General features: G+C 45.0%; 1 long non-coding RNA gene across 1 annotated transcript; it reads left to right on the forward strand.

Moving 5' to 3' along the window:
- Positions 1 to 404: 404 nt before the first annotated feature.
- LOC128804099 (uncharacterized) lies at positions 405 to 6,171 on the forward strand. The gene is made up of 5 exons (XR_008435937.1): positions 405 to 624; positions 1,099 to 1,252; positions 3,950 to 3,992; positions 5,613 to 5,800; positions 5,990 to 6,171. It is a non-coding gene; the product is annotated as an uncharacterized LOC128804099 (long non-coding RNA).
- The last annotated feature ends 5,332 nt before the right edge of the window (positions 6,172 to 11,503 follow it).

Genomic DNA, 11,503 nt, shown 5'->3' on the forward strand with positions numbered 1-11,503 from the left:
GGGAAGTTCCCATGAGGAGCTGTCCTTCCTGAAAAACCCAATGTGAAGGGCAGAATGGAACATCCCATCTAAATTATACAGACATTGAATTAATGGCATGATTTGGACAAAAGTTAATTCATGGGAAGGATTTCACTGCCAGATTTTAAGCAAAGCACCCAGTGAATGTTCCTGAAAGAGGCAGGATAATTCACAGGCAATCCCCATTTTCCTCTGGAATGCAGAACCAAATGGATCATACTGAATGGATATTTATTGTTGTTATTATTGTATTTTATGCTCTAAGTGTGCTTATAGAAAATCTTGTACCAGGCTCTTTCCAGTGGGGGGCCAGAAGCAGCAAAACCAGGACAGCGAGATGGAAAAACTCCTTGATTCAGTGGGTATTTAAATAGCTAATATGAATATTTTGATCATAATAATAGAAAAATTATTTGTTTGTTTGTGTATCAAATATTTAAACTGGAAAATTAAGTTCCTAAATGCCCAAGTCAGCCTCATTCTGATTTTTCAGCTGTATCCAGAAATGCTGGAAAAAGGATTTGACCAGAATTTGCAGTTCACAGAACTCTTCATCTCGGCGTATAAAGGAAGTGTAATAAAACGGATTTGTTCAGTTCCAAGGTATTTCTGGGGAATGTGGCCCTGGGGGTGGGTTCCTTTTCCTTGGTCAGGATATTCCCAATAAGGTGAGCTTGGAGCTCTTTCCCAGCCTGAAGGATTCCATAATTCTGTCATTCTCTTCACTGAATTGATGCTGGTAATGTTGGAATCCTGCCAGATGCCCTGGGGAAAAGCTGGATTTCTCTGTGTGGATGGTGAAATAACCTGGAAATGCCTCGAAGTGGGCGCTTGTGAAACCAGAACCGCTCCATCCGCGTTGGTTTTGTGGGGTAAATTCAGATCAGCTCCCAGCCCCAGGGAGGGGAGGGTGATGGGGCAGAAGCTTCGTGTCCTGGCATTGAGCTTGTGAAAGCAAGGCTCACTCTTCAACATTTTTTAAAGTTTAATAAGGGATAAAAGGGACCTTTGCAGCGCTGGGTGCTTGGCAGAGGCACGTCAGTTAGTTCAAAATAATTTCCTGATGTACTTTTCCAGCACATTGGTCAAATGCATGTTGATGAAGATTTTGCATTTTCAAACATTCCTTTGAGTTTTCTGGTTCTTAACCCATCTTCTTAAAGTACTGCAGGTGAAATTAATCTAATTGTTGTTCCCTGTTGTGTGGTTTGACAGCTCTTGATAACCAAAGGTCAGTGCTAAATCCTTCCTTGCATTCTTGTCCATTTTCTCTTCAATGCTGTTTTATGCAGACGAGATTCTCCACAGGTCCATGGAATCACTGTTGGCTATTTCCCAAATTATCTGAGTTATTCTCACCATTGTCAGTGGCTTGCACAAATAAAAGCCTTTAACAACTGCACATCACACAGTCTCCATTGGAATATTTAGTGAAAGCCTAAATGTGGAGTTTTTAGGGTTTTTTTTTTTTTTTTTCTGGGGATTAAATCTATGAGATGGTATTTTTGTTTGGATTTAGATGTTTATTCGTTTTTATTTATATTATAGTTTTATAATCTGTGAGTTTTATGGTACTTTATTTTAATAAACTAAAAATGGAGTTGTATCTCTCTCCCAATAAGATGTTTTAAGGATAAACTGTCTAATTAAGAAATGACATTAAATTATTTTTAACTGTTAGCTAACTACTTGTGGTCCACAATGTGGACTTTTTTATTTAATTACTTTTTAATTGAATTACTTTTTTAAAAAAAATGTGTAATTATTTTTATTAATTAAAATTTTATTTAATATATTTAATTAATTATTTTATTTTATTTTATTTTATTTTATTTTATTTTATTTTATTTTATTTTATTTTATTTTAATTTATTTTAATTTATTTTATTACTTTTTTATTTAATGAAATACCACCCAAACCCATAGAGAAGAAGGTGAAGAAGGACTAGTCTCTGCTCTAAAACGTCTCTCTTGTTTTATATACATTATTATATTCTAAAACTTTAAACTTGAAGTTTTCCCCTATGTGATATTACACACTTCTATTTAAACTGCACACTTATAATCTTAATTCAATATTTCAATTTCAGAAACCTTCTCCAAGGCCTCAGCTCAAATGCAGATTTTTTTTTTGGGAGCTCAGAGTCTGTCAGCACAAAAAGCCTGAAATTCTCAGCAGCCAGGGCTCCAAAACTATAAACATCTAAACTGTAATATATGTGTTTGTCACATACATCTGAACTGTAATATATGTGTTTGTCACATACATCTAAACTATAATATATGTGTTTGTCACATACATCTGAACTGCAATATATGTGTTTGTCACATACATCTGAACATAATATATGTGTTTGTCACATAGATCTGAACTGCAATATATGTGTTTGTCACATACATCTGAACTGTAATATATGTGTTTGTCACATACAAACATAATATATGTGTTTGTCACATACATCTGAACTATAATATATGTGTTTGTCACATACATCTGAACTATAATATATGTGTTTGTCACATACATCTGAACTGCAATATATGTGTTTGTCACATACATCTGAACTATAATATATGTGTTTGTCACATACATCTAAACTATAATATATGTGTTTGTCACATACATCTGAACTATATGTGTTTGTCACATACATCTGAACTGCAATATATGTGTTTGTCACATACATCTGAACTATAATATATGTGTTTGTCACATACATCTGAACTGTAATATATGTGTTTGTCACATACATCTGAACTGCAATATATGTGTTTGTCACATACATCTGAACTATAATTATATCTGTTTGTCACATACATCTAAACTATAATATATGTGTTTGTCACATACATCTGAACTATAATATATGTGTTTGTCACATACAAACATAATATATATGTTTTTCACACTAAAACAGACAATCTGCACAGGGCCAGGTGATAAATTCCACTTTATTAAAGCAGTACAAAGTGGTTGCAAACTGCACAAACTGTACCAAAATCATTATAATTCATATCTAGATAATAGAATTATTATTATAACTAAGAATTTGCAGCAGCCAGTATATAATAGAGAAAGCCAACAAGTCCAGAGTTGTTTAGGACGAGCTGAGGGAGCTGGGGAGGATTTTCCATGGCTGGTCCCAGTGCTGGGACTTTCCCAGGACTTCTGCCTTTGGAATGGATCCTGGGACTGGCCTGAATGATTGTTGGGGTTTATTTATTAAATTTGATTAGGATTTATTTCCTTATTATTGAGTTCTATTTGGAATTGGTTAGGGTTTTATTCATTTCTTATTAGGTTTTGTTTATTTATTTATAATTTATTAGGTTTTATTTATTATTGGGGTTTATGTATTTAGAATTGATTAGGCTTGATTTATTTATTTGTGATTGATTTTTTTTTTTTGGTTGGGGGTTATTTATTTCTTTGTGATTGATTAGGTTTTATTTATTTATAGTTAGGTTTTACATGTTTATTTTTTATAATTGATTAGGGCTTGTTTACTTATTATGAGGATTTATTTATTTATATTTTATTAGGGTTTAATTATTTATTATTAGGCTTTAGTTATTTAGAATTGATTAGGTTTCATTTATTATTAGGTTTTATTTATTTAGAATTGATTAGGGTTTGTTTATTTCTTTACTAGGTTTAATTTGCTTATAATTAGGTTGTTTTATTTATTTCTGATGCGGTTTTACTTATTTAGAATTGATAAGGTTTTATTTATTGTTAGCTTTTTAAAATGTATGTCTTTATAATTGATTTATTTATTATTAGGTTTTATTTGTTTATATTTGGTTTGGTTTTATTTATTTCTTACTAGGTTTCATTTATTTATTTAGAATTGATTAGGTTTTGTTTTATATATTGTTAATTTTATTTGTTTAGAATTGACTAGGTTTTATTTCTCTATTATTACAGGTTTTTATTAGTTCAGAGCCATATCCTTGATGGAGAATCCCAGGTGAGAAATAGATAAATTTAAAAATAGATAAATAATAGGTAAAGAGATAATAAATAGATAAATAAAATTGTAGCAGAGAACTTGGTGGGTGGTGAATCCGGGTGGGATTTGGGAGGTGAATCCAGGTGGAATTTGGGAGGTGAATCCGGGTGGGATTTGGGAGGTGAATCCAGGTGGGATTTGGGAGGTGAATCCATGCAGGATCTGGGAGGTGAATCCAGGTGGGATTTGGGAGGTGAATCCGGGTGGGATTTGGGAGGTGAATCCAGGTGGGATTTGGGAGGTGAATCCATGCAGGATCTGGGAGGTGAATCCAGGTGGGATTTGGGAGGTGAATCCAGGTGGGATTTGGGAGGTGAATCCGGGTGGGATTTGGGAGGTGAATCCAGGTGGGATCTGGGAGGTGAATCCAGGTGGGATTTGGGAGGTGAATCCAGGTGGGATTTGGGAGTGAATCCAGGTGGGTTTTGGGAGGTGAATCCAGGTGGGATTTGGGAGGTGAATCCGGGTGGGATTTGGGAGTGAATCCAGGTGGTATCTGGGAGGTGAATCCAGGTGGGTTTTGGGAGGTGGATCCAGGTGGGATCTGAGGAGGTGAATCCAGGTGGGATTTGGGAGGTGAATCTGGATGGGATTTGGGAGGTGAATCCAGGTGGGATTTGGGAGGTGAATCCAGGTGGGATCTGGGAGGTGAATCCAGGTGGGATTTGGGAGGTGAATCTGGATGGGATTTGGGAGGTGAATCTGGGTGGGATTTGGGAGGTGAATCCATGTGAGATTTGGGAGGTGAATCCAGGTGGGATTTGGGAGGTGAATCCATGTGGGATCTGGGAGGTGAATCCAGGTGGGATTTGGGAGGTGAATCCAGGTGGGATTTGGGAGGGTTTGTGGGGAGCTTTGCTGGAGAGCTGAGCAGAGGCTGGGATTGTGTTTGGGGTGTTTAATGAGGGCTCCGTGCTGCTGGGGATGCCCAGGGACAGAATTCCTCCTCCTTCCGTGGGAATTCGGGTGGGTGGCTGTGCCCTGGTGGTGATTCCCCCAAAGAGGAGCTCAGTGGTAATGGGGATGGGTAATCCCATGGGAATGGGGATGGATAATCCCGTGGGAATGGGGATGGATAATCCCATGGGAATGGGGATGGATGATTCCATGGGAATGGAGATGGGTAATTCCAGGGGTATGGGGATGGATGATTCCAGGGGAATGGGGATGGATAATTCCAGGAAATGGGGATGGGTAATCCCATGGGAATGGGGATGGGTAATTCCAGGGGAATAGGGATGGATGATTCCATGGGAATGGGGATGGGTAATTCCATGGAAATGGGGATGGATGATTCCATGGAAATGGGGATGGATGATTCCATGGGAATGGAGATGGGTAATTCCAGGGGAATGGGGATGGATGATTCCAGGGGAATGGGGATGGATGATTCCATGGGAATGGAGATGGGTAATTCCAGGAAATGGGGATGGATAATTCCAGGGGAATGGGGAATGCAGGGAATCTGGGCCACATTCACCTCCCCTCAATGCCCCCTTCTCTCCTGGTTTTATTTACTGCTTACTCACGTTTTGTAATGGGCCGTGTATAACACCGAGCCGTTCTCCACTGGGACAGGAGACCACCTCAGCAAACTCTGGAAGTTGTAGGAATGAACCTCCACATTTTTCGGTGCTGGCAAATGGGGAGAAGTTTCTAAAGGAAGAAGAGGAATAAAAGCAATTATTGAAACATTCAAGTGCACGGTAACCAAATTTTGCTCTCCAAATGCCATCACCATATATTAAATTTTCACTGCTTTGCAGGTAAAACCATTTCCTCTCCTTCTCCTTGTGTTTCCAAGGGCTCTGTCACGTTCAGGTGGGGCAGGCCCTGGCACAGGGTGCCCAGAGCAGCTGGGGCTGCCCCTGGATCCCTGGCAGTGCCCAAGGCCAGGTTGGACACTGGGGCTGGAGCATCAATTGGCTTCTTTTGTTTTTCTTTCCTTCACACAGGAAAAACTGAAATACCAGGAAATCCTTAACAGAGAGAGACAGAGGCTGTGGCTGTTTCTTCAGTGATGTTGAACCATCCCAGCACCACAGTTAAGTGCAAAATTCCTGTCATTGGTGGTTAGACCTCAATAAAAGCAACAACACATGGTGTGCTTAGTGTCAGAGAACTAAAGAAACTTGGGCTGGACCATGATTTTTTTCATGGAGGCTCTTGGAAAACCCTCTTTAACTTCTAAAATTTTTTTAAAATAATTTTTAATTAAAAAAAAATTAAATTAGTTCTATTGTTATTGTTCTTAGTTTTCTCTTTCCTGCAGCTCCTGGGAGAAGTCCCAGAAATCCCATCCTTAGTACCAAATCCAGCCCTGTTGCCTTGGGGATGCCTTTTCCCTGAGGCAGCAAAAGCAAAACATTTCCTCAGCAAAAAGGTGTCACTGGCAGCTCTGCTTGCCTTTAGGAGCTTTATTTCCCTTCCCTTCAGTGGTGGGTTCATTTCCCTCCAGGTATTTTTGGGAAAGGTGAGGGGGTTCCTGGCACACCTGTGTTGGTACCTGAGGCTTTGAGCTCCGTCTGGTAAGAGCAAATTAAAAATCAGATCCATCAAAGTGTCTGAAAAAGTGATTCCATTGCATCTCTGGAGCTAAAACACACCCAGGAAACCTCCTGCCTGGAAAGCTGAACGATCAGGAGCACTTTGGCATTTTAGGGGCATTTTGGGGATACAGTTAGAGCCTCTTTTAGCTCGTGCTGGCATTAAGGCTGTGAATGTATAAATGATATAATCCCAGCTGCCCTTCCCACAGCCCAGACCCCCAGCCCCAGCTGGGGCTGGCACATCCCTGCAGTGCTGGCTGGAAAATCTCTTCCTTTCCCTTGAAAATCTCTTCTTTCCCTTACAAAATCTCTTCTTTCCCCTGCCTGCCTCCCTCGCTATGTCCAGACTTGTTTATAAAAGCAGGAGAGTTCACCTCCTCTCACTTCTGCCGAGCTCCTTCACTGAGTCACAGTGAATTTCTTTTCACTCTTTCCCAGCAAAATGCCCTTTTTTGGGTGTTGGGGTTTTCCACAAGGCCCTTGGAGGCCTCCTGGAAGCTCCTTCACTTCCCTGCTGTGCCCACCTTTCCCCAGTCCCTGAGTTTCTCATGGGGGAGGTTCACACCAGAGATTGGGAATAATTTTTCCCTCCCAGAGTGGTGAGGCACTGGAATGAGTTTCCCAGGGTCTGGTGGAGTTTCTGGGAGTGTCCCAGAGGTGTCTGGATGTGTGCTTGGGGGACAGGGTTTGGGGTGGCTCTGGGGCTGTGAGTTTTCTGTTACCAGAACCAATGTTCTACCAGAGGAGGTGCCTTAGGGTGTGTTCCTTAAATTCACACTTTAATTTCCCACACATCACCTTGAAAACTCCTCCACCAAAAACTGATCCAAGAGGGATCCTCATGCAGAGGGGACCACGGGGCTGCTCCAGGGCTGGAGCCCCTCTGGAGCCAGGCTGGGAGAGCTGGGGGGGGGGCTCACCTGGAGAGGAGAAGCTCCAGGGAGAGCTCAGAGCCCCTGGCAGGGCCTGAAGGGGCTCCAGGAGAGCTGCAGAGGGACTGGGGACAAGGCCTGGAGGGACAGGAGCCAGGGAATGGCTCCCAGTGCCAGAGGGCAGGGCTGGATGGGAGATTGGGAATTGGGAATTGTTCCCTGGCAGGGTGGGCAGGGGCTGGGATGGAATTGCCAGAGCAGCTGGGGCTGCCCCTGGATCCCTGGCAGTGCCCAAGGCCAGGTTGGACACTGGGGCTGGAGCAGCCTGGCACAGTGGGAGGTGTCCCTGCCATGGCAGGGCTGGCACTGGGTGGGATTTAGGGTCCCTTCCAGCCCAAACCAGGTTGGGATTCTCTGATTCCCCCTAAATGTCACCATTTGAGGAACTGACTTTCCTTGGCCCCTGTGATCTTTTTGTTCCTACAGCTATTTAGCACCCTCAGTGTCATGCCCAGACACCCAAAATTCAGGATGAATTTCATGCCCCAAGACAAGCCTCTTCTGAGAAAGGCTGCCCAGGCAGACAAGTTCATTCCTGGCAGAATGGGCTGTTTATCTCTCACATGAGTAGAGCTCTGTTTACCCTGCTCATGGAAACTGCTCTGCTCAGGCACTGCCTGACTGCACTTCCTCTGTCTCCCAGACTCGATTTCATCACAGATTTACTGTAAGTGAATCACTAAACCCTTTTTTTTTAACTTTAACACTTTTTTTTTTTTTTACTTTTAACACCTTTTTTTTTGTTTTGTTTTTTTTTACTTTGAGCCTCACAACATGGTGAAATGCATGCACACAATGGGCCCAAAGGCTCTGGGAAAGGCTGAATTCACCAGCAAACCCAGAATCCTGCTCTAGGTCAGAACACAGAACATCCAACACAACCCAGGGCAGGAAGAGTTGCTTTTTTTCTTCCTGATCTGTTTGAGACCTCTCCCTTTTGCAGGCACAGGCTGTGTCACCTGAGCCTGGTGAAATCACAGAACCCCAGGCTGGCTTGGGCTGCAGGGGACCTTCAAAGTCATCCATTAGAACTCAAACCTCTTCCCGGGGTGCTGTAATTTCCTTTAACCCTCTGTAGATGTGGCACCTAAAGGGGCTCCAGGAGAGGGACTGAGCACAAGGCCTGGAGGGACAGGACACAGGGAATGGCTCCCACTGCCAGAGGACAGGGCTGGACTGGAAAATGAGACCAGAATTGAATTGGAGATGCCTCTTCACACATCTAAATAATTTTCCATCTACCCCCAAGAGTTCCCAGCTGGCACATGAGGGTCCAGATCATCCCTGACCATCAGCAGAGCCCCCACAGCAACATTTGCAGTGGGAGGGTTTGTGGCTGGCCAGACCAATGTGGGTTTTCTCTAAGAATTGTTCTCCTTTTCATGTCAGGCCACTATAAAACAACTCAATTCTGTCTCTCTTCCAGGAAGGTTAAAAATCCAAGCAGCAGGCACCAGGAGTGGCAAGGAATGAGGTGAGAGTTTGAAGAGCTTTTGGTATAACAAGTCTGGAATTTGTTTAAGGCTTTCTGAAGTGTAATTTGAGTAGGACAGGGGATCCTTCCTGCCTTCCTCTCTTGTTTGTTTCCTGACTGAGTTACCTGTGGTTCTTTAGCAGAGGGACAATTGAGGAACACAAGGCAGGGGCTGATTTCTCTCCCACACCACTGTGGTCCTAAAATTGCTCACATCCTGATCACTGCCTGATGTGGAACTGCCCCTGGGTCTGGCAATGGATTCATTTCCCCTCTCTCTCTGCGTTATTTTTGGGCATCTTCCTTATCTTTTTGTAGATTCTTTTTTTTTTTTTTTTTTTTCCCAAGATTCTGTGCCAGAAATTTGGCTGCAAGAAAATCACGGGCTCATTTATCCCTCACTGTCTGATTTGACATTGACTTTGCTTCCCTCTCCCTAGGCTCAAAGACAAGAAAGCCAATACACAGAATTATCCCTGGACTCCTGTAGGTTCTGCACATTTCCTGGATTACTGATATTATTTTCTTTTTGATTGGATGTCTCATTAAACCCAGCTCTCTCTTCCCTCTGTCTTCATCAAATAATTTTATTCTCCATTCTCCCCATTCTCCTTAAGCTCCAGTTTTAATAAATCACCCCTCATCATCTGATGGTGGATACCACATCTGCCATGAACCTTTCCTCACTTTGACCTCCCTCCTACCAGAGAGGGCTCCAGGAGAGTCATTTCTTGGGCTGTGATTTATCAGGAAGCTCCAGATAAGACAGAGCTGGGCCGAAAGCTGTGCCTGGGCAGAAACCAAAACCCTGCCCAAGTTCCCCCTCTGCTTTGGCAAAGGGCAAAGAGACACGACAAGTTCTGGGATTTCTGTCATCAAAAGTGTCCTTTAGCAGGAGGGAGGAGGGGAACCCCACTGCACAAGTCACAAGTCGAGTTTCTTTAATTTCGAGTTCCTCCACGCTTCTTTCATCAATCAAAGCCTCATTAATGAAGGCGCCCCTCAAATTAAAGTGCCCTCTGCGGGCTCTGTTTTGCTGTTCAGCGTTCCTGTTTGGAAACGGCGGCGCTGCCACAGCCTGTCCCTGTTCCTGAGTCCCCCTGAGCGCCGGGACTGCTGCCCTGCCCTGGGGCCGGGCATTACGGGATCTCGGTGTCACCTCGGGCGGCTCCAGGGAATGCAGAGCCCTGCGGAGGTGTCACCTTCCCCGCAGGCTCCGGGGCAGCTCGGCCAGGCAGGCTCCGGCTGCTTTTGTGCTCCTGTCCGGCGTTCATCCCTTGCGTCGGGGTTAAAGGCTGTTCAAGGGAATTCTCACCTGTTTTATTGCTGCCCCGCCCTGCAAACGCCCCGAGAGCCCGGGGCCAAGGGACAGGCAGAAATCTCCCCTTGGATGGAGAAAGAGCTGAACTGCAGCGAAATCCAGTGATTCATCCAGCCGGGAACCAGAGCACCCCAACCCCGCCCCGCTGCTCGGAAGGTGAGCTCCTGCCGCTCCTGCCGCTTTTCCCTGCTCGGAAATCCCGCGGCAGCGGTGCCGGCTCTGCTCGGGGACCCTGCAGGCAGCCGAGCATCCTCTGCATTCATTCGAGGTGTTTGAAGCACCCTAAGCTCGCTCGGATTCCTCTGCTGGCAGTCCTGCCAGCCACAGTCCTGCTGACACAGTAGTGCTACTATGAGTGATGATAATGACAATAATAATAATAATAATAATAATAATAATAATAATAATAATAATAATATTTCCTCTCTGAAGTGTTTAAGAGAGATTATTTCGATTGTGTTCAGGAGACACATGAAATACCCCTCTGCTTCAGCTGCTTTTAACCAAAGCAGTGTTTTCAGTCACAATCTGTTGTCACTGGCATCAGCTGGAGGTGTGCAGCCAGTGTCACCAGGGGCTGTCGGTGTGGTCACTGTCACCAGGGGCTGTCGGTGTGGTCACTGTCACCAGGGGCTGCAGATTTGGGTCAGTGTCACCAGGGGCTGTAGGTGTGGTCACTGTCACCAGGGGCTGTCGGTGTGGTCACTGTCACCAGGGGCTGCAGGTCTGGCTCAGTGTCACCAGGGTCTCTCGGTGTGGTCACTGTCACCAGGGGCTGCTGCCGTGCCCAGTGCAGCCGGACAAACCCAGGGCGAGATGTCCTCACATCAACCACAGGGACAGAGGCCGTGGCAGGGACAAGAATAGCGATAGGGAATTGATGGGGATGGGGATGGGGAGGAAGACAGGGGCAGGAAGGGACGGGGCAGGAGAAGGGGCCGGAGCCAGGACAGAGACAAGGACAGGGGCAGGAGAAGGGGCAGGCCAGGGCCAGGGGACCGCGGCACAGCCCGGCCCTCCCCTGCTCTGCCCTCCCGGAGCCGGCAGGGCCCTCGGGCGGGGCCGGGCCGGGCTCAGCCCCGGGGGCGGTGACAGGAGCGGTGGCGGGGGCGGTGACAGGAGCGGTGGCGGGGGCGGTGACAGGAGCGGTGGCTCTGGCCGCGGCGCTGCGGGCTCGGAGCGTGCGGCCGCCC

Source organism: Vidua macroura, chromosome 2, assembly GCF_024509145.1.
Source record: "Vidua macroura isolate BioBank_ID:100142 chromosome 2, ASM2450914v1, whole genome shotgun sequence".
Lineage (NCBI taxonomy): Eukaryota > Metazoa > Chordata > Aves > Passeriformes > Viduidae > Vidua > Vidua macroura.